This window comes from Macaca mulatta, chromosome 14 (genome assembly GCF_049350105.2).
Source record: "Macaca mulatta isolate MMU2019108-1 chromosome 14, T2T-MMU8v2.0, whole genome shotgun sequence".
NCBI lineage: Eukaryota > Metazoa > Chordata > Mammalia > Primates > Cercopithecidae > Macaca > Macaca mulatta.
Genome location: NC_133419.1, coordinates 3,059,982 through 3,083,367, shown reverse-complemented (window position 1 = coordinate 3,083,367; position 23,386 = coordinate 3,059,982). Strand labels below are relative to the sequence as shown.

At 55.8% G+C, this 23,386-nt stretch overlaps 1 protein-coding gene across 6 annotated transcripts in view; it reads left to right on the top strand.

The window, feature by feature from the left end:
* Positions 1-23,386, top strand: part of OSBPL5 (oxysterol binding protein like 5) — a 116,757-nt gene that overhangs the window by 22,534 nt on the left and 70,837 nt on the right. For 4 of the 6 annotated variants that reach the window (XM_015113388.3, XM_015113387.3, XM_077961738.1 and 1 more), the window contains exon 1: positions 12,423-12,551. The exons of the other annotated variants lie outside the window; for them this stretch is intronic. The gene's annotated coding sequence lies outside the window, so the exon portion shown is untranslated. Of the gene's footprint in view, positions 1-12,422; positions 12,552-23,386 lie in introns of those variants that run through there. 6 annotated transcript variants of the gene reach the window in all.

Genomic DNA, 23,386 nt, shown 5'->3' with positions numbered 1-23,386 from the left:
CAATCCTGAACTGCGTAATCCGCAATGCTGAAATCCCTAAGTCGAAAATCCCTCGTGTCAGATTAAAATCCTGAATGCCGAAATCCTGAAAGCTGAGTCCTGGGGAAAGGATTGGTGCCTGTCTGTCTGTACACAGGACAGTTGCACCGTGTTGGGCAGAACTGCGAGGTAGACCTGTGGACCTAATTTTAGGTGTCAACTTGACTGGGCTAAGAGGTACCCAGAAACCTGGTAAAACAGTAGTTCAGTTGTATCCATGAGGGTGTTTCCAGAGGAGATGGAAACATTCTCAGCTAAGCAGCATCTAAATGCACTTGCTTCATCACAAAACTTGAGAATAGCAGGAATGAATGTCCTCCCTGACAAACCTTCTGTGCTGGCATCGTACAAGTGCATTTCCACCCTGTTATTAGTTATCGCCCCTATTTCAGAGTTGATAATACTTCACTCACTCACGCGTGAGTCTGAGTGGACTCAGGGGAAGATCAGCCCTCGGTGTTGGCAGGCACCATCCAGTCAACCAGGGCCTAGAAAGAGTAAATACAGACTCGGAAATCAGTCTTTCTCTGAGAGCTGGGACAGACTCTTCTTCTGCTGCCTTGGACATGAGAAATCCAGGGTTGCCAGCTTCGGACCCCAGGACATACATCAGCAGCCCCCTTGGGTCCTGAGGCTTGTGTGGACTCAGAGTTAGAGACCACTGGACCACTGGCGTCCCTGGTTCTGAGGCCTTTGGACTTGGACTGAGCCTTGCCCCTGGCATTATGGGGTCTCCAGCTTGCCTGTCATGGGACTTTCCAGCCACCATAATCGCATGAGTCCATTCCCCAGGGTAATCCCCGCTCTTATATCTGTATACCTATCTTATCAGTTCTGTCTCGCTGGAGAAGCTTAGTATAGATCTGGTACTGGGGAAGTCAAATATTCCTTCTTACTGTGTTTCTCACAACGTAATGATACAGAGCTGTGAAAGTGATCCCTTGCAAAAATGCCGTGATAAGTGTACTGAACGATGGAATATTAAAGATTTAAAGCTAATTATTATTAAGGCTGTGAAAGCAGATATCACTTAACTGCAACTGCTGACCAAGACCAGACTTGCAAATGGACAGCAAAGACATAATTTGTAGGCCACAACCACTCTCCAAGTGCAGCAAATGTTTCAAAGATCACAGAAGAAGTGAAAATGCAGGTGAAACATTTAGGAAGTCTTTTCCACCAAATTATTCCATCATGTGCAGTTTCCGCCCCTTCACACGTAGCGCCAATTTGCCATGCTGTATTTCATCTTCATATCATTTCCAACACTGGAGGCATAAATTATGTTACTTCAAAATGTACCTGAATATGTCCACTTCTCCTGACCTCCCATTCAAGCACCCCAAAACAACCCGAAACAACGCTGACTCTGTTTACGAGACTTCCTGTCTCCATTCTGTCTGTACAACAAAAACAAAGACCATCACATTCCCTCCTCAGAACTCCCTAAATGGCTTCCATCACAATCAGAATAAAATCAAACTCCACATGGGGCACAGGAAGCCAGGTGTGACGGCCCCTGCAACCTCCCTGATCTACTTCCTGCCCTTCTCCCTCCCCCTGGCCACCCTGGCCTCTGGCCATTATGTGAACACACCAAGCTCATGGCTTCCTGGTGCCTGGGTACCTGCTGTTTCCTCTGCCTGGGACACACTTAACCCTGAGGTGCTGTGGCTCACCCACTCCCTTGCTTCATGAGGGTTTCTGCTCAAATGTTCTCTCCCCAGAAAAAGTCCTCACTGGCCCCCCTCTCCAAGCCCATTCAACACTGCATGCCTCCTCCTACCTCCTGCCCCGGACTGGCTTTCCTTCCTTCCAATGTCGCTGGGGCTGTGTTCATGCACTCATTTTCTGTCTTTCTCACAAAAGTTTGAGCAACATGCAGGCAGGAGTCCTGTTTGTCCCCTTCACAGCCATGTCCCCATGCCTAGACACTATCTAGCACCCAATAGGTACTCTAAAAATAAGTGATTAGGGAGAGGGAGCATCATGGGCCTGCCTGCAAGTATCCCCAGCCCAAAGAACAGAGCAGAGCTGAGAGGTGGGAGGACGCCTCACTATCACTAGCCTGCACCTCACCCTGCCACACCCCACTCTGCTGTCTTCCATAGGCCTGGCCACCTCCCCCATGCAAGTCTTACAGCTGGGGCAGCTGTGACAACAGGGGTGAGCATTCACCCAGTGCCACAGTGTGCCACGCCTGGGGGATGATGCTTTTCACATGGGACTCTCCCACCCCAAGATGGGTGTAATTTTAATGCCTGTTTTACATGATCAAGAGGATTATGTTAACGTTGACATGCACATAGCCAGTGCCTGGTCCTTAGTAGATATTCAGATAAACTATTAACATTAGCAATATTCCCAACTAACAAGCAACAAATAGAGACAAACCAAGCTTGAGTAACTTCCCAGGATCAGAGAGAACAGAGACAAACAGATTGATATTCAGAGCATGCTCCACCCAGCAATTTAACTTTTATAAGCTTCAGTCTCCTCACCTGTAAAAATGGATAATACTACCTGCCTGGTAGAATTCTATGGTGATTAGAGAAAATGACTTATAAAGACCTGACACAGTGTCTGGCACACAGCTCATGCTCAGCCAAAGGGAGGCAGTAATCGTGAGAATAGTCATGATAATGGTGGTGGTAATGATGGAAATGGTGGTGGCATTGTGGTAATGCTGGTGATGGTGATGGTAATACTGATGAAGGAGGTGATGATGGTGATGAAAGAGATGATTATGATGATGATGATGATAGTGATGATGATGATGATGGTGATTATGATGGTGATGGTGATGAAAACAATGATGGCTGATGATGATGGTGGTGGTGATGATGGTGATGGTGGTGATGATGATAGTGATAGTGATAACGATGATGATGAATGTGGTGATGGTGTTTATGATGATGATGAAAGCAATGATGATTGATGATGGTGATGATGATGATGGTGGTGGTGATGATGATGATGGTGAGGATAGTGATGATGATGATGATGGTGGTGGTGATGGTGATTATGATGATTGAAAGCAATGATGGTTGATGATGGTGATGGTGATGGTGATTATGATGATGATGGTGATGATAGTGATGATGAAGATGGTGACGGTGATCATGATGGTGATGGTGATGAAAGCAATGATGGTTGATGATGGTGGTGGTGATGATGGTGATGATGGTGGTGGTGGTGATGATGATAGTGATGATGATGATGATGGTGATTATGATGGTGATGGTGATGAAAACAATGATGGCTGATGATGATGGTGGTGGTGATGATGGTGATGGTGGTGATGATGATAGTGATAGTGATAACGATGATGATGAATGTGGTGATGGTGTTTATGATGATGATGAAAGCAATGATGATTGATGATGGTGATGATGATGGTGGTGGTGATGATGGTGATGGTGAGGATAGTGATGATGATGATGATGGTGATGGTGATGGTGATTATGATGATGATGGTGATGATAGTGATGATGATGAAGATGGTGACGGTGATCATGATGGTGATGGTGATGAAAGCAATGATGGTTGATGATGGTGGTGGTGATGATGGTGGTGGTGGTGATGATGGTGATGGTGAGGATAGTGATGATGATGATGGTGGTGGTGGTGATGGTGATTATGATGATTGAAAGCAATGATGGTTGATGATGGTGATGGTGATTATGATGATGATGGTAATGATGGTGATGATGATGAAGATGGTGATGGTGATCATGATGGTGATGGTGATGAAAGCAATGATGGTTGATGATGGTGGTGGCGATGATGGTGATGGTGAGGATAGTGATGATGATGATGGTGGTGGTGGTGACGGTGATTATGATGATGAAAGCTATGATGGTTGATGCGGTAATGACGGTGCTGGTGGTGATAATGATGGTGGAGGTTGAGGTAACAATGGTAGTAGAGGAATAGGTGAGGATGGCAAAGCCTAGATTCACAGCCAGCTCTGACCCCAAAGCCCAACCCCTCTTCAGCACATCATACTGGAATCCCTACTCTGCCTTCCAGCATCCTCTACATCCATGGTTTGCAAGCCTTTTGGTCTTAGGGTCCTTTATAGTCTTAAAAAATTACTGAGAACCACAAAGAACATTTGTTTCTGTAGGTTATGTCTATCAGTATTCACCAAATGTTTAAAAATCTGCATTTAATTATTCATTTAAAAAGTAACTACTATAAATCCATTACATTGTTAATGTAAATAACACATTATTTATGAGAACCAACCATATTCTACAAAACAAAAATATTTTATGAAAAGAGTGGCATTGTTGTCCATTTTTGTGAGTCTCCTTAATGCCTGGCTTAACAGACGCTAGCTGGATCCTTGCATCTGCTTCTGTATTCTCTCCGTCACAATATCACACACGGGCTGCCTCCAGAAAACTCCACTGTACGTTGTAAGAGAACAAGGGTGGAAAGGGCAAATAGCATCCTAGTATTACAATGAAAATAAGTTTGACCTCTTGGACTCCTGAAAGGGTCTCAAGGACCCCAAGAGGCTGAGTCTGTCCACTTGGGAGACTCCAGGCACACACTCAAAATCACTGCTCTAGCTCCTCTTAAATGAGTAACCATCAGCCAGGCATGGTGGCTCATGCCTGTAATCTCAGCACTTTGGGAGGACGAGGCAGGTGGATCACCGGAGGTCAGGAGTTCGAGACCAGACTGGTCAATATGGTGAAACCCCGTCTCTACTAAAAATACAAAAATTAGCCAGGCGTGGTGGTGGATGTCTGTAGTCCCAACTACTCGGGAGGCTGAGGCAGGAGAATCGTTTGAACCCGGGAGGCAGAGGTTGCAGTGAGCCAAGATCATGCCACTGCACTGCAGCGTGGGTGACAGAAAGAAACTCTGTCTCAAAAAAAAAAAAAAAATGAGTAGCCATCTCCAGCTGTGGGTTGTCTCGTTGTTCCTGCAGGGGTGACAGGAGAGCCGCAGGTCATGCGTGCCCCAATACTGACTTGCCCTGAGTCCTGGGTGACCCTCCCTCCAGGTCTTGGTCATCTTTAGGGCCTTTCCATCTGCCTCTCAGTGCACAAGTTACACCTGCCAACCAACCCCAATTCCGTAAGAGAGTGACTTCTCAGTGGTGGCCCTGTGAGTACAAGCAGGGTCTGCAGCATCCGGGACTCCCCTCCTACCCCACAGACCTGGCCATGCGATTCTGCAGTCTTGGGTTTCTGTATCCTGAGAGGAAAAGGCGGCATCTCTCCTGGGCATCACAGGGTGGCCACTAAGACTGCAGATTCTCTGGTCAGATCCTGCCTTGGGGCAGTCATTTCCTTTCCCCACCCATTCACTGTGTGTCACCAGGAAGCAGCCCCAGGCCTTCCCCAACAGGTGGAAGACAGAACGTGCTAGATTCCCCATGATCCTCCCGAGGGCAGTTTGAAGATCCCTGGAGGGAAGCCAGCCTTCCACCCCAATGTGCACTTGCCAAAATCCTGCTCCTCGGGGTACCCAGTTGTTCCTGGCTAGAAATCAGCAAGCCGAAAGGGCAGCTTCTAGCAAAAGCGTAGACCCTCCACTGCTCCCGGGAGGTGCTGACCGCCCCATTCAACCCTCTCCATTAGTAGGGGCCAGAACAGCCTCCAGCTTGAGGCACAGAGCCAGGATCTGCTCCATCGAGGCTTCCAGGCCCCGAGGCTGTGCACTCAACAGAGACCCAGAACACAAGCATTTAGGACGGGAAAGAAGTTCAACCGGCTCACCAAAACCAACGGCATTCAATGGGAAAATCAACACAACACTGCCAAGGTTACCTTGCGCAGGGCCAAACCCCCAGTACCTGTGAATGTGACACTATTTGGAAATAGGGTCTTCACAGATGTAATCAAAGGAAGGATTTTCAGAGATGAAATCATCCTGGATTACCCCAGTGGGCCCTAAATCCTACGACTGGTGCCCTTATAAGAGAAAGGAGATGGAGATTTGAGACATAGACACAGAAAGGGAAGGATGCCATGGCTGAGGACGGAGGCAGAGATTGGAGGGACGCATCTCCAAGCCAAGGAGTGCCTAGGATTGCCGGCCACCAGAAACTGGGGAGAAGCAGGGAAGGACCCTCCCTCGGAGCCTCCAGAAGGAACCCAGCTGCTGACACCTTGATTTCAGGCTTCCAGCCCCCAGAACTGTGGGGGAAGCAATTCCTGTTGTTTCAAGCCCCCTGGCGTGTGGCAGCTGTTTGTTCTGGTGGTTCCGGGAAGTGAGCACACCTGTTTACAGTTGGTCTGAGGGTTGAGGAGAAACACCGGGGTTTTATTTGGTCATCACATCCACTAAGGTCACTGCGTGTCTTCGAGCACCAGCATTCTGAAGTCAGGGATGGGGTCGTCCTCATGGGGTGTCAGCAACTTATTAGGAAGGCTCCAGGTCTCATTAACTTGGAGCCAGATCTAGGTGAGGTGACCCTGCGTACTTCTGGCTTATGGCAGGTGCTGTTAGTTCTTCCTGAGGGGCACACGCACCCAGGATGCAGGGGGCAGGCCTTAGCCTCTCAGGCCTTCAGCCCTCTCCTCCTTGTCTGTGTCCCAGGAGGGCCCTGCTTTCCTGCAGCAGGTCCTCAGCCCCAAGCCAACGGGGAGGTTCAGGACCCAGCTCTGATCTCAGGAGTCAGTGCCAGGGAGCACCGCCTGAGTGAGCAGGCTCCAGGAGGCTGCCCCTCAGATAGCCATATCCCTGCGGGGTCTGCAGCCTTCCAAGTGGACACACTGGACCTCCTGGGTGAGAACTTGGACACGATGTGCCTCCCTTAGAGACGTGTCTGCTCCGGATGCCCCTTGATCTGCTCCTTCAGGTACCAGCACCGAGGAGACCCTGCCCCCAGCTCCCTGCGGCCTTACCCAGGGCTCTCAACACACCCACAGCTGACCGACATGCTGTGCCTGCTCCTTGGGCGGGGAGGATCACTGCCTCCCTCCTCAGAGCGGGGACAGAAGCTTCCCCTGAGCCCCAAGCAGGAGCCTGGGGCCCCCGTGAACTGCCCCCTCCCAGCCTCCCTCCCTGCCTCCAGCAGCACCGTGGGGCAGGCGGACGCCCATGACTGTGGCAGATGCAGCCCATGGCCAAGGGTGACAGGCAAGGGGCTCCTAAATCCAGGTCCTGAGCTGGGTGTGCCCCTGACCCCTGAGAAGAGGCCCGGCTGGAGCCCAAGTCAGTGCCCCCAGCCAGCAGATCCCCGGAGCAGCTGCCCCCACTCAACCTGGGCACCAGCCAGCTTTGGGAACCTCTGGGCATGTCTTTCTTTACCCCGTGAGGTTTCTGTGGTGTATCACCAACCTCCCTGCAGTGCCCACGAGGCCCTGCTCCTCCTCCTGACCAGGTGCGGTGGAGGATGGCATAGGGCTGGCTGCACATAGCAGGGCCATAGGCAGAGCCCGTCGCCCTCGGAGTCAGCTCTGAGGACTGGCTCCACGCTCGTGGGGAGGTCTGAGCACGAGCTTATCCCACATATCCAATGCCGTTCAGCGGCACCCACAGCCCCCTGGAGCCACCTCAGCTTCCCACCGAGTCCTGCGGAGGTTTTGACCCTATAAATAGCATCTTCTTTTCCTTTCAGGCAGGAGTCCAAATACTGTCACCAAGAGAGGTGGGAAACTCCGTTTTTATTATGATCATATTACAATGCCTGTATCACAGGTTTAGATATGGCTTTCTGGAAGACAGGGGTGTGTGTGAGTGTGCGTGTGTGTGTGTGTGCACACGTGTGCATCAGAGAGAGAGAGAGAGAGACAGAGACACAGAGTAACAGAGTCAGAGACAGACAGGCAGACAGAGCCAGAGAGCTGGGGCGAGCCTTCAGGCAGCAGGCCTGCTCAGGACACATTGTGGACAGTGCGGCCCAAAGCTGGGAAGGGAGTCCTGCAGGCTGCCCCAGGAAAAAACCAAAAGAACAGAAAACAGCCACTGCTCCGTCCCGCTCCCCACACCTGGCTTTGTGACTCAGCCCGGGAGACGCCACCACAGTCTCCCTAGGAAGAGGAGGAGGAACGCATGTGGGGACCCAGTATGTCCCTGCTCCTCCTCAGGCCCCCAGCCCCTGCACCCCTGTGGGATCCAGGAGAGGAAAGGACTTGGCTCCCTCCCACGGCTGGTGGCCCAAAGAGGCAGCCATGTCCAGCCCTGAAGGAGAGAACTGCGGGGAAATCCTGCCTCCTGTAACCTGAACGCCAGCTTGGCTTCCAGTCCTGCCTGGGACGCTCCTCAGTGGCCAGCCTGGAGCTGGTGGCATCACCTCCCTGACTTTCCACTTCGGTGTCTGTAAGCTGGGGATGCTAATAACCACAGGCTTGCCGGCAGTGCGGGGGGATGCAATCCGGTCACGTGAAGTTGAGGACATAGTGTCAAGTGCACAGCAAATGGTCTATACATGCTGCAATGTTCTTGTGATTAGCTTTGTGCCATGGAGACTACCTGGACGCTTTGAGTTTCACTGACGCCCCACTGCCTACGGGAGATGTCATCTCATCCCCCTGCACAGGGGAGGAAACAGAATTAGCAGCAAAGGCTCCCACAAAAGACCACACCGGGGGGTGGATGTGCCCTCAGGGTAGCAGGGAGGGCAGCAGAGCCCAGGCTCACCCCTGGATCTCCCCACTGCAGCCCAGGGAAACCGGGCAGGTGCCCTGCTAGGAGTCGGAGACCCACCTAAGTCCAGGTTCACCCCTTACTACTGGGACCTCAGTTTCCTCATCTGTCCAAGGGAGAGAAGTGGTTATTGCTGCCTCCGAAGACTGAAAAGGACCGGGCGTGGTGGTTCACGCCTGGAATTCCAGCACTTTGGGAGGCCGAGGCAGATGGATCACGAGGTCAGGAGTTCAAGACCATCCTGGCCAAGATGGTGAAATGCCGCCTCTACAAAAAATACCAAAATTAGCTGGGCGTGGCGGCAGGCACCTGTAATCTCAGCTACTCAGGAGGCTCAGGCAGGAGAACTGCTTGAACCCAGAGGGCGGAAGTTGCAATGTGCTGAGATTGCGCCACTGCACTCCAGCATGGGAGACAGTGAGACTCCATCTCAGAAAAAAAAAAAAAAAAATAAGCAGGCTGAGAAGGACTAAAGGAGATAACCGATGACAGTTTACAGGCCCACACCTGCTGAAGGTCTCTCCCCAGGGGGCCACACCCAGCCCCGCGGGCTCCTGCAGTGGCTGCAGCCCTGAGCAAGGCTTTCCTGGTTGGTGGCACTTTCTCTGGATTGGGCCTAGCCCTGTTCCCACGTGTCCTGGCCACCCCAGCCCTTTCCAGGGAGGCAGCCAGATGTAGCAGAAGGGGCAGGGGCTTTGGGGGGTCTCCTCTGAGCCAGTGGGTCTTCATCATGAACCAGGTGGCAGAGCACAGCGGATCAGAGCACAGTTCTGGAGCCAGAGAGGTTGGTGACTGCCTCGCCTGCTGTGCCTCAGCTTCCCCATCTGTAAAATGGAGTCAATCACGACAGAACTAGCTCATAAGTTTGTGAGACAGATGAAATGCACCAAGTGTCTAAAGCCCTCAGAAAAGGGTCTGACAGAAGAAAGGTGCCCACAGCCATCTTATTCACCCCTCAGTTGGTGTCAGGAGGAGTAGATGAGATGCAAAGAACCTGGGACAGGGTAGGGGCTCCATCAGCAGGAGGCCTTGGGGGCTTAGACCAACCATCCGAAACCAAGGAGTGATGCCAGCAGGTGGACATGTATTCACTTCTGGGGCAGGGATTCTTGACCACTGCATGACCAGCATTTGGGGCCGGGTCACTCTTTGTGGTGGAGGCTGTCCTGTGCATGACAACGTGTTTAGCAGCATCCTTGGCCTCTACCCACTAGACACCAGTAGCAACCTCCAAGGACAACTATCTCCAGGCAGTGCCAAATGCCACCTGGAAACTGGAGGCAAAACCACCCCTAGCAGAGAACTGCCATTCTGGAGACTTGGATTGGAACTGCCCTGATTTTAAATTGCACTCTGCTTGCAAAGCATTTTAAAAATTCTTACTTATCACAGACATATTTGTCTGAATTACCATAAATTCCAAACTAACCAGCTGGGCGCTGCAAGCCGTTCCTTCCCATAGTTCACTCATGGTCCCCAATGCCCACCAACAGCCAGCACTTGCAAAGTCTGTTAGCCCACGGGGGACTCACGGAAGCTCATGCAGCGGAAACTGCTCTGGTCATCATTGCCATTTACAGATGAGGAAACTGAGGCACAGCCAGTTGCACAAACTTGCTCAAGGGCTCCTGGATGGTGGGGCCTATTGGGCATGCCCCCCTAAAGCTGGTGCCGTTGGCACCTGGCTCTGCCCATCTCTGAGAATTCTCATGCCCTCATTTCCTGCGCTGACCACCAGGCACAGATGCTGTGTCCATCTGACAGGAGAGGAAGTGGGGGCCTGGGAGGAACAAGCCACTGTCTGGTGATGGAACTTCTTTCTGGCAGCAGCAGGATTCAGACCTACCTCTTGTTGGGGGCGACCTCTTCGGCTCAATGCCTCTCCAAAACCAGGCAAGAGGCTGGAAATGGGGCTTTCTGGAAAAATGCAGACCCTGCTGGGAAGCAGGGCAGACACCTGACACCTGTCGCTCAGCCTGGCAGGTGGCGTGTTCTTCATTTCTTGTGTGGTCATCTGGCTGTCACACTCAACCCAGTGAGAGGCTCGACCCTCGTCCTGCTCCGCCCCAGCCCCAACCTGCTGTCATCTATGGCCCCTTTCCCCACCCCGTCAGGTGCCTCTTTGACTTTTGACCTCTGCCCTCAGCAGTGTCATTTCATGAAACCCAGGCCCCGGACAGCCAGCATCAAGCACCTGGCAACCTTCCATACTTCGCCCCTGAGACCTCTGCCCTAGGGATAGGGGCTTTGTTTTCTTCCCTAATTCCCTTTGGATTGGCCCCAGCAACCAGCAATTTACCAGGCAGCAGCACCCCAGCTTTGGGCGGAGTCTTCAAAGAGCAAACCCAGCAGGTGTCTGTGGATCCCGGCTGCACAGACCCTCTCCTGGAGAGGCAGAGGCCACCTGCCACAGGCCACGCGGAGCAGGGTCCCACCATGGCCCTGAGAATCTTGACTGAGCAGTTCTGCATCCCAAGACCTCACAAGGTGACTATGGAATGGCAAGGCTAGCCCTGGGGGTAAGCTTAGGGCAAGTCCGAGTAGCCAACTCACCTCCATAAGCCGTGGGTTCCTGTGATCGGCGCACAAGGGGCTGGTGCTGCTATCCACAGGAGGATACCCACCAACTTGTCTAATGGGGTGGGCGAGGCCAGGGCTGAGAGGAGAAGGGGTCTGGCTTGTTGTGAGCAGAGCACCTGCATGCTGTGCCACTCCCCCTTCAGGTGCTGGAAGGAGCCTTCCTGGGTGGCTCGCCCTCCGCAGCCCTGCTGGGAGGTCTTGCACACGCCCATGATAGCCAGGTTTAGGGCCTCCCGAATGCACCTGCAGCGTGAAACCGTGGAAACACGCGTGTCAGTGGCAGTTCCGTGCGGGGAGGAGCCCGGGGCTCTCTCCGGAGGGTCAGTTCTGTCCCTTTTAAGGTTCTGCGTGGAAAAGGCTAGGCGCCTTCTTGGGTCTACCTACATCTGGGGATGCCAGAGCCCAGCTCCCAGTTTTTCTGATATTTGGGGGCATACCATAGGAAGGACCTGCAGGGCACCTCAGGCTTGTATACTACGGCTGCAAACCTTGGGGCCAACCCTGGGCTCACACCCAATTCAGGGTCTACAGGCAGCGAGCCGGGGGCCAGGGGAGGGCCTCTCAGCTCCCACTGGGGATGCTGTTTAGGGGAATTAGAATGTATTTTATATACAAGAGAACTGAGGGGTCTAAAAGGGTCTCTGGGGGGTAGAAAAAAGTGAGGAGGAAACACAGGAAGAAATGCACATGAGGGTAGGTTCTTTTCAAAAGGGTCCTGAGAAAGACGTACAGTTAGAAACAGAGTGTGACTGAGGGTCCTTCTTAGCACGTAAGGGGCAAGGACAATAGTCTTAGATGTCTGGGGCTCCTCTTGTGTTCTGATGGTTCCTGAGACGGGGAGAAACGGCGACAGTTTCTTGGGTTCAGAGAGGGAGAGGAGGCGCCTCACACTCTGGCTAGGGTGGGCTGGGGGCCTGCACCCCTAAATTGGAGAACCCCACTAAGCTGACCCCACTCACCACTGCCCACCCCGCCAAGCCTCCTGGCCATTTTCAGCGGAGTGTCCCGACCTCTGGCCGCCCGGGTGAGTGTGAGCCCCGGAGCGCGCGCGGGGTTGGGGGGCGAGGAGAAGCGGCAGCCGGTGGGGGGGGCCCCTGGGCGGCGCCCGCTCCGCGCGGCGATTCGGCCCGGGTTTTGCGGCCGCCGCGCCTCCTCCTCCCGCCTCCGGGCTCCCTGGGCCTCCTCCCTCCGCCGCGCCCTCGCTCCGCCTCGCGCGGAGGGACCATCTGCTGGCATTTCCTGCAGCCGGGCCCGCGCCGCCAGCGGAGCCCCCGCGCGCCCGGCCGTCCCGGAGCACCGAGCTCGCGGCACGGTAGGAGGTAGGAGCGCGGCGGCCCGGGGGGCAGCGGGGGACGGCGGGGGGATGGCGGACTGGGAAGGACCCGGAGGGCCCGGCCGGGCAGGGCCGGAGCGAACCGGGGGCCGCGGGGGCCGGCCGAAGGGATCCGGGAGCCCGCGCCGCAGCCCCGCGGACCCTGGCAGTGGCCGGTGCGGGGAGCCGCGCCGGGGCCGGTCGTGCGCGGGGGAGCCTGGGGGCGCCCCGGGTCAGGGCGGGTCGGCGCCTGGTGGGTTGGGGCGGGTGGGGCCCGCGAGTGGGAAGCGGCGCGCCCAGCACGGCTCTCCCCACTTGGTGGGGCTTAAAGGAGACGGGACCGCCAGGGAGGGTGGCTGGGTCTGACCGCCCAGACCCTGGCCAGTGCGGGGGTCTGTGTCCCCACCTCGGCCGACGCGGGCTCCAAGGAGCCTGCGTGGGGTCTGGGATCTGAGTCTGGCGTCCCAGCTGCGGGCTTGGGAGGGCGGCTGTGTCTGAGTCCGCAGAGTCAGGGGCTGCCTGGATTACAGGCTAGGGAAGGACCCTTGCCCACAGTCCCCATCTCTGGGGCACTGACCCCCTGAAGATATGGAGCCTCAGGGACTGTTGAGGTGCCTGAGTCCTCAAGAGGGTCTGGTGCACTTGAAGATTCCTCCCGGGGAGCGAGGTGCAGGAGGGTGGGGCAGGCAGGAAGGAGGCTGGAGTCTGCAGCCCCCCGGGCAACAGGCCCGTCCTGGGCTTCCAAGGCACCGCCCCGACCCCCACCCAGACCTTTGGGCCGCCTGCTGTCAGAAGCCAGCTGGAGTTAGGGTTTGGGGTGACTCCTGGGGGTATGGAGGGTGGGCTTACCTGCCCCTCTCTCATCCCTGGGCTGAGCCCACTGCCCCTCCCTCATCCTTGGGCTGAGCGGGTCTGCCCTGCCGAAGCGGCTGGGTGGATTTCGTGTCTTGCTATTTGGTAACTTGCTCCCCTCTGTGTGTCTGCCCCAGTCTCTTCAAGGTGTCTTTTACAGGCAAACTTCTGTAAGGGTCCCACCCCACCTGATACAGCCTCCCAAACTCTGGAGAAGTGGGCCAGCCTTTGGGATCCTAGGTAGATGCTTTTAGGTCTGCCTGCACCAGGGCTGATCCAGATCCCGGACTGAACAGAAACCCTGCCCCCCACCCCCAAGAGTAAGGCCCTTCTGCATGTTTTTATCCCACCTCCTTGTTACACAGGGGCCTTGCTGTTCCTTGAACCTGCCAGGTGAGAGGGGGCTTTGCAGGCATCAGGCAGGTCTGGGGCAACCTGGGGTGGCGTCAGGTGCCCGGCTGTTCCCTTCAGGCCTCAGGCTCCAGAACTGCAGATCCTATTGTCTGCCTGCACGCGTGTGGGGCTGGCCCGGGGTGCCCAGGAGGCAGGCACTGCGTGTGTCTGTCTTGCCAGGCGGTGTTTAGGAAAGGTGACACAGCAGATGGGCCGGATGAGGAGCCTCTGACCCGCAGTCCTGGGCCTGGTCTTGGAGAGGCTGCCCTGCAGATGTTGATCCCTGGACAGCCATCCTGCATGTCCAGTGGAGGCTCCTTTCTGGGTCCAGATTGGGCCATGAATAGGCCAAGTTCTTCAAAGAACTGCTTTCAGCTCTTCACAGAATGCAAATGCAGGAACCCCTGCCCCGCCCCCACCCAGGGTTGTATTTACTATGCTGAGAATGCCTGGTATCAGTTTCTCTCCTGAAATCTTGGCCTTGCTCTGAGCTCTGATAGTAATCTGACATGTAACGCTTGGGGGAGGGAGAAACACTCCGTGACAAGCCGGCGGGTGGAAGGGCTGTGTGTGTCTCTGACAGCTGTGTTTTGGGGACTGGTGCTCTCTGCTGATTCTGTGGTTAAGCCCTCACGCGTTTGCACACATACAGGCACAGCATGCAGGTGGAGAACTTACCCAAGATGACAGAAGGTGCATCCCACCCTGTTCCCATTTATTGTTCAAGGGACAGGTGAATCTGAGTCTGTGACCGCAGCTAAGAAATGTTGTGGACCCAGCTCAGGGTTCTCCCAGAGAGGCCTGGGGAGCTGGAAGCTCTGACCTCCTGGACAGGGGGTTGTAGAGGGGCCGAGGCCCAGGGGTGCATCGTGCCAAAAGGATCCCGGTCATTTTGCTAGGAAGGGAGCTGTCAGGGAGGGAGCCGTCAGGTGCAGCTCCCCTTGTGGAGCCCAAGGGCCAGGTGGGTAGAAGTGCTCACTGCTTGCAGGGTTGGCAGGGCAGCCCAGGGAGCACACTGGTGTGCTGGGGAGTAGATGTTGGGTGGTGCAGATGAGGGCCGCTGGCCTCCCAACAGGGACAGGCGTGCTGCCCTGGATGTCCTCGTGCTGCTTGTGACCAGCACAAAGGAAAAGAATATTGTTCTTGATGCCAGCTTTGCTTGATGACTTACCTACCGAGCCTGCAGCTTGAGGAGGCAACTGACAGCCTGAGGATGGGGCTCCTGGGCTGGTCAAGATTTTTAAGGGTTTTGCGGCCTTGGTGGCTGGGTCTTGGCCACGGCTGGGTCACCTTTCCCGTGGAGATGTATGGGCAGATAGAGAAGCTGCTGCAGAGTGGTAGGCTTGGCGGTCGAGTACAAAGGACTTGGACTGAGGACCGCGTCATTCTCTTAGCATCACAGTTGTTCTGAGCCAGGACCTCTGGGATCATGTCCACGAGGGTGTGAGGTTGCCTTGTGCTGGCATCTACACTAAATGGAGCCCTGGGCACCAGCTGTGTCCTCAGGACCAGGGCTTGAGGTGGGAGATGGGGAGGGGATGGGACATGAGCCTTGTTGGCTGGTTTAGAGGGATCTAGAATTCCTAGAGGACCTTTGTTGCAAATCTCAGAGCCACCCAGGCTGAAAGCAAATGCTTTGCTCGGCCTCCCAGCCCGCCTCACATCCGGCTGCTCCCTCCAGGGCTGGCCTCCACTCCCCTCCTGGCCCTACCAGCTCTTGCCTGGAGCTCCACATCAGCTACCTGCAAGGTTCCCCTTTCATGGCCTTCCTAGCCCTTCTCCAGCCAGCAGCCAGCACGGTGTTTAAAAAGATAAACCACTTCATGTAGTTTGCCTACTTACAGCCCTTTGAGATTTGCCATGGGTCTCACTCAGTAAGTCCTGACCCCTTTCCAGACCCCACAGGCCCTGGACACCCCTCCACTCCACCTCCCTTCCCATGTCCTCCTCTCCCCCTTCCCTGCCCTCCCTCTCTCCTCCTTGCTCCCAGGGGTCCAGCCTCAGCCCTGGCTTCTTACTTCAGGGCCTTCGCACTGGCTGTGCCTCTGTTTTTGGCCCCTCCTTGGATCTACACTTGGTGGGCTCCATCTAATTCAGGTCCCAGCTCGGATGCCGCCTCCCCTGAGAGAGTCTCTGTTCCTGACACGATATCCATTCCAAAGCAGTTCTCAGCTGTGTGTTTTGTTTTCTCTTTATTTATACTGAAATGATCTTGTTTGTTTAGTTGAATGGCTTCCTATGGAGAAAGCGATTGAGCCAAGCCAGGTCCATGGTGGGCGCCACTGCTGCGTGGCATCTGTCCCTGTGCACGGTTGCCTGCAAGTCTGCTCCGGGCTCTCTTCCCAGGGGCTGGCACACAGTAGGTGCTCTATGGTTAAGTGAGGCACATGTGGAAAGCCAGCATACTGTCTCATCCCAGGGAGGTCAGTAGGTTGAGACTGGCTGCCCCCATCTAGCAAGTCCCACCCACCATGTCCGGGTTTCAGCAGCATTGACTGGTGTGGGACGTGCCCAGCTCATTTCCTCCATGCCCTAGGATGGCGAGGACAAGAGTGTGTGTGTGACTCTTCCCAGGGTCCCATCATCTCTGATTTAGGAATGGAGCCCTTAGGGTGTCTCACCTCCTCGGGGTGCCTAATATTTTATTTGGTGAATGCAGATGGACTTAACTGGCCCGTCGATCTCCTCTGACCCTGCTGACACGAAGAGAAGGATGAAGGGGAAAGATGAGGCTCAACACCTGAACAGTATTCCCTCTAACTATGTACATTCTTTGGGAGTTTAAGTGGGAAATAGGGAGGAGATGTGGGGCATACCCCACCTCGGCAGGCAGCTGGTCAGGCTGCCGTTGTGACCAGCCTGGGGTCGCCTTCCCTTCATCCAAGGCCAGGGGAGTTTGCAAACCTGTAGTAAGCCCTGCTGTACCTGGCAGAGCAGAAGCACCACCCCGGCTTGGAGAGAGCAGGCCCCTGACTGCCGGCCATGGATGGCCCCTTGGGAAGTGCCCTGTGCTTCTGAGCAAGGAGGGAACGGGCCTCCAGGCGCTCGGGGACAGCACAGAGGGCACTCTGTCGCCCGTGCCTTTGTCCCTTCTCTCGCTGGCCCATTCTCAGCTGCTTCCTCTTGGGGAAGGGCCTTCCTTGGCCAGGGGAGGGAGCACTCAGTGGCCCGGCGCTGCGGAGGTATTGATGTGCTATTGGGGTGAATACGGCACTCGGTGTGGGGGTGGGGGCGGGAGGGTTGTCATTTAAAGGGGCCTTTGGGGATAGTCAGCAGAGGAAGGCGTGGTGTTGGGGCGGGGCATCCGCATCTCCGCGCCCCGTTCCTGGCAGCCAGCGGAATTTCTCATGTCTAGCTATTGCAGCGAATAAGACAGAGTCAACTAAAGGGCGCGCCACTGTAGGTCCTATTCGCTGGGCTGCGGCTCCAGGCAAAGGCATTTGTATGCCTGCCTATTAGGGTGAATGTGACGCAGGGAGTGTGGGTCGCTTAAAGGGCTGGGACTCTGGCAGCAGTGCGTCCCGCTCATGCCCGCCTATTGCGGTGAATACGGTGCAGTAGTCGGGTCGCTTAAAGGGTCCTGGTGTCCTGCTTGCTGGACTGTGCTGCTTTGGGGCAGCTCCTGGTCCTGGGCGGACCAGGAGACGCTGGCCTGTCGGGCAGGAAGGCTAGGTGCCCTTCTTACAGGATGAGTGAGCCTCACCCCCACCCCACCCCCTGCTGCCTTAGGAAGTCACCCAAATTTAGCAAAATTCAAGCCACAGCCAGCAGGCACCAGGGCGGGGCATGTGACCCTGTTCTGGAGGGCTGGCGGGGCCAGGGCAGGGAGGGGCCCGGGCCTAAGAGATTGATGGTGGTGATGGTGGCAGGCGCCGCCTGGGATCTGATCAGAAGGCCTAGCCGAGGAAGACGCAGCTGGAATTCTTCACCCCAGGTGCCAGGGTCAGCAGATTTTATTTGCGTCCTAAACCTTGGTTACCCCGTCTGTAAAGTGAGGCTCATGGCTGGCCCGTGAGAAGTCCCGAGATGGTCTTTGTACACAAGCGCTGGGTGAGCATCGGCCATTGTGTGGGTGACTGGCATGACCCACTACCCCACCCCTATAGGCTGCCAGTCAAAGGTTTCCACCCTCCAGCCACCATCTCCCTGGCTCAGATAGTCCTGGGTGGCCCTGGCCCTCCCTAGGTGGACCCTGTCCCTGCCGGCAGACCCTCCACCTCTCTAGCTCTCTCCTCTGCTCCTGAACTTGGCATTGGTCCCAGGCTGCCCTGAGCTGTCTCAGGGGACTCCTGACCCGTGAAGGGGCAGCGAGTCCACGGGAGGCAGTTGGCCTGGGCTCTTCGAGGCTGTTGTCCTTACCTGTAGAGCAGGGACCACTGCACATGGTGCTGCTGAGTGCAGCGGATCCAATGAGTGGCCTGGCACAGGGCCAGGGAGAACTGGGATGCCTTAGTCTCTGGCCCACACACTCCCTACCAGCGAGCACTTTGTGGGTTAGGTACCAGACCTCGTTAGCCTGAGGCTGGGGTGCTGTGGACAAGGTGCTGGGACTTAGCATTAATGCTCAAAGATGAGCTACAGAGGTAGTGAGATCTCCCAGCCCCAGGGACACCTGAGAGTTCTACGTCTTCCCCACGCCAGCCTCAAGAACATACCTGGGCAAAAACCGACCCTCATGTTGCATTCTCTGTGGCTTCAGGGTGTGTGCACTCTTGCCTGGGCCCTCACCCTGCTGTCCCTTGTGTTCAGAGTGTGGCTGGTCCAAGGGCTCACAGCATCTGACAGGCTCCCCTCTGAGACGGAGGAAATGGGGCCCCAAGAATGGCAGGGTCATGGTGCTACTCCTCGCTGGGCCTCAGTTTCTCCATCTTAAGCCACCCCCATCCCTGACATTTGCTCCCAACCCCCACACCTGCGGGGCTAAGGCACCCGCACACAAGCAACACCCCAGCAGGAACTGAGACGGAAACCTGGACATCCAGAGCTCCCTCTCCACTCCCGAGGCCTCAACTTCTCCAAAGGCTTCTGTCCATCTGCTCCTACGCCTTGAGCTGTTTTATATCTTGAGGATGCACCCCAGGTTTTATGCAGAAAGAAGCGTCCACTAATTTTTAAAGGTTTGAGACTGAGTGATTGGAAATCTTTCTCGTCCTTCCTCCTTCCTCTCTCCTGTACCAGTGTGCAGCCGGGAAGAGGCCTCATGTGTCACTGACCACGTACCAGTGTGCAGCCCGGGAGAGGCCTCATGTGTCACTGACACTCCACGAGTCTAACTTCTGCATGTGGAGTGTCCCTGTGGCTGGTCCTGGGGCGGTGGACTGGCCTGATGCTGCCAAGGACGCCCCACTTTCCCACAAAGCTCCACCCTGCTGTCTTGCACATCCTGGGGCCAGGACAGGAAGAGCGCCCTGCGGATTGGAAAAGCAGGTGCCATTGTGGGCACCAAGAGCCCTTTGTGCTTTGTAGGATCGCGTGCTGCCACATGGCACCCTCTGATCTCCTTAGGGCAGAGGAAAAGAGCAGCCAGCTTTGACGGGAACCCTCGCCCACTCCAGCGCCCATGCTGGGTTTCTACTTTGGGCCCAGCTCCTGCAGGAACGCACAGATCTCTCTCGCTCCGAGACCTAGATTCTGCCTTGGAACGGCACAGCTGTCCCCAAAGGGCAGGCCGGGGCAGGCAGCTTGGCCACAGGAGGCTGGGAGAGTTTGGAGCATGAAGAACACCTAGAAATGTCAGAATGTGGGCCCCATCTGGAAACCTGAGGCTGAGGCCGCTTCAGGACAGGGCCTGGTTTCTTGTCCCATTACAGTGCCACAGTGGGTCATCCTCCCCAGCCTGGCACCACGAAGGCTCCCAGAGAGAGGAGGACAGAGGTGCTCTCTGTTGGTGACTAGCACCCAAGGGTGCTTGGCCCCAGTGTGCTGCTGAACACACATGGCCGCCGTGGTCGAGGCCATCAGGAATCCCCACCCTCGTGCCTTGCACCGAGTGCAGCTGTGTGGCTCTTTCCTGCCCAGACCCTCCCTGCTCGCAGGTGCCCACCAATAGCCAGAAGAACCTTCCGGCTGCTGCAAGCCCAGCAGGCTGGACCAGTTTCTCCTTCATCTGGTTGCTGTGAGCAGAGGAGAACGAGTTACTCAGTCCCCAGCCGGCCGGGGGCGGGGCCGCCTTCGTCTCTGCTCCGTGGCTGCTGGGTGCTCACACTCTAAAGTGATGTGGGTGGCAGGAAGTGGCCTTGTGGCGCCCACCCGCTGGGCACAGGGCTGGCCTGTGGAGCCACCCTAGTCATGGAGCCAAGCTGGCTGGGTCTCTCCTGCCCCCGTCTGTCTTGGCACAGGCCCTTCCCAGGCCTGCAAAGCCTGCTTCCATCGGGGCACTGCCTCAGGACCCGCAGCACACATGACATCTAGGCTAGCTAACTTGGTACCCAGGACCCCTCTTGGCCTCCCTGGGTCTCTTGGGGACGTCACCTTCTCCTGGAACCCTGTCTCATCAGGGTGACCTCTCAAAAGTCCAGCCTCATTCCTTATCTGCCCCTTGCCATCCTTTTACCAGTCAGGGTCTCTCTGCTGCTGGCCCTGACTCCCTTAGATCTGGGCCCTGCAAGGCCCACTTTTTCCCACGTGCTCAGGAAGCGCCGCTTGCTTTCCTCCCTCGTGGGCTGTGAGCCTGGTCCTGTGTGTTTGGCCTGTGTCATTTGCACAGAGGCACGCAGTTCTCTGATCGTTGGTGCGTGAAGCCAGGTGCCCTGGGCCTTAAGCACCGCCCAGTAAAGGCGTCCTTCACTTTCTGACGTGTGCGAGCTGGGAGTTTGCTGCCCTTGGGGGCCCCGAGGAGTGACCCGTCTGACCTTGTGGACAGGGGCACAGTGCTTAGAACATGGGCTTAGCAGTTGGCAAAGCAGGTGGGAATCTCCACCCTGTGGGGCCATGGGGAAGTCCTAAAGCCCCAGACCTTGGTTTCCTTGTCTGTGAAATGGGCCATTGCAGGGACAGCCTCCTGGAGGTGCCTCGGGATGTGGTGGGAGCATGAGCCAGCTCATCGTGAGCGCCGGCCCTAGGCCTGTGTGGAAGTGGCACGGGCTCTCAGAGCAGGGAGGGGCCACCTCCTATCATGCCTATCATTAATGAAAACTTTCACTGTGAAAGATCTAAACACAGGAACCATACAGAATAACAGAACCAACCCCAGCCTTGTCAAGGTCCTGGCACCTGGCCGTATTTGCTTTAGGTGTCTTTCAACAGCTACAAGTTGTGTGTAGGGAGGGCCCCAGAGCTCCCTTCTTTCCCCAGAGCTGCCATCCTGGGTTTCCAGGCTCATGCTTCCAGGCGAGTTTTGGGCTTTACTATATATGGATGGATCCGTAAACACACACAGACAGAGGTCACGTGACCACCGATGTTCTGCTCACATCCTTCTTTCTGATCGTTTTAGAGTCACAGAGAAGTCGCAAAAACAGTAGTTCACCACCCTCTGCAACCTCTTCTTGTCTGTGTGGTCCATATGTCTTGTACATTTTCCTTGCTTTATATACATAAATCACATGGATTTCCATCCTTTGGAAGGACTTTCTGGTAGTTCCATTCCGTCCCTGGAGCAAGGTCTGCGTTCCGGTTTCCTTGGGCACGGCCGAGGGCACTCCCCCAGGGGACGGACCTGGGGTGGGGTCAGCAGCCCGGTGGGATGGGGCCCAGTCCCTCCTGTGCTCAGTGCTGCCTTCCCTGCCCCCTTGTCCCAGAGGGAATCATCCCTACCGCCCCCCCTTACTCTGCCTCAGCATAGGGCAGCGGGAGGCATCCTGGCCCCCGAGGAACATACCTTACAAAGATGTTTGCCAGGGCTCCCCAGGGGCCTCTCAGTGACCAACACATTTTGTTAGTTAAAACCAGAAACACAGGCTTGAGCCTGAGACTGAGGGTCCAGGAAGGGCGGGGTCTGGCCGAGACTCTGCAGGTCTGCTCACAGCCTGTTCCAGCACTGCAACCCCTTGCTGAAACCACACGTGTGTGGCCTTGCCAAAGATGGGGAGACGGGGCTTGGGAATACTGGCCAAGCCTCAGACCCGCAGCACCTCCACAAAGCTGGGTTAAATGGAAGCGAACTGTCGGCATAGTGGCTGCTGCCCTAGCCATCTGGCCGCTTGGGATATGAGTGGCAGAGCTGGGGTGAGTGGCAGAGCTGGGACGAGTGAGTGGCAGAGCTGGGGTGAGTGGCAGAGCTGGGATGAGTGAGTGGCAGAGCTGAGGTGAGTGAGTGGCAGAGCTAGGGTACCCATCTCCCCTCGGTGCTTGGGATCACCCCAGGTCTCCAGTTGGGAAGTGGCCCAGGCAGGATTTGAGCCCGAGTCTGCCAGGCTGTGCCAGGCGTTATTCCTGGGAGAGAGGCCCTGTGGCACCTCCTGATGTGGCCAGGGAGAAATCCCCTTTTCCCAAGGAAGCTGGTGCTATAGTCCGTCTGTCCTAGGAAGGCCCTCCTGGGCGGGTGTGTGAGTTTGCAGGGGTTTCCACCACTAAGCAGCCCAGACGTTGATTCTTTCTCAGTTCTGGAGGCTGAAGTCCAAGATCAAGGCCTTGCAGGGCTGGTTTCTCCTGAGGCCTCGCTCCTGATCGTGCAGGCAACCACCTTCTCCCTGTGTCCTTGCAGGGTCATCCCTCTGTGTGCCTGTGTCCTCATCTCCTCTTTTTATTTTTTATTTATTTATTTATTTATATTTTTTTGAGACTGAGTCTGGCTCTGTCGCCCAGGCTGGAGTGCAGTGGCCGGATCTCAGCTCACTGCAAGCTCCGCCTCCCGGGTTTACGCCATTCTCCTGCCTCAGCCTCCGGAGTAGCTGGGACCACAGGCACCCGCCACCTCGCCCGGCTAGTTTTTTGTATTTTTTAGTAGAGACGGGGTTTCACCGTGTTAGCCAGGATGGTCTCGATCTCCTGACCTTGTGATCCGCCCGTCTCAGCCTCCCAAAGTGCTGGGATTACAGGCTTGAGCCACCGCGCCCGGCCATCTCCTCTTTTTATAAGGACACCAGTGAGATTGGACTAGGGCCCACCCTCATGACCTGTTTTAATTTAATATGCTCCTTAAAGACCCCATCTCCAAGTACAGCCACTTTCTCAGGTCCTAGGGACTAAGACATCAGCACATGAATTGGGGGGACACAATTTAGCCCGTGACCGTGGGTAGTGGAGCAGCCAGACTAACCCCAGGCGTCTCGTCAGTGGGTTCTGTTTTTATTTCCTGTGAGGACCCAGCGTTTGCTGGGAGTGAGATTTTGATGTGATCAGAGGCTTTCCACACCCTTGAGTGTGTGCAGTGTTCTCAGATTTCACCTGCTTGAATCTTGACTGTTTTATGCCCTCCCAAGAGCCCCAGCTCAGCTGGAACCTGGGGGAGCTGTAGAGACCCCTGCTTGGTGAACGAAGCGTCAGCAGGAACACGCTCACCCTTCCAGGCTCACCCCTCCTGGGCCACACGCCGTCAGCCACTCTGTCCCACCGGCAGAGTGGGCAGGGAGGCCGGGATGCGGGTCACTCGGTGTGTGTGGGGTCAGCAAGCCCTCTATGACGCATCCTGCCACCCACCGGCAGGTGCTGCACGCA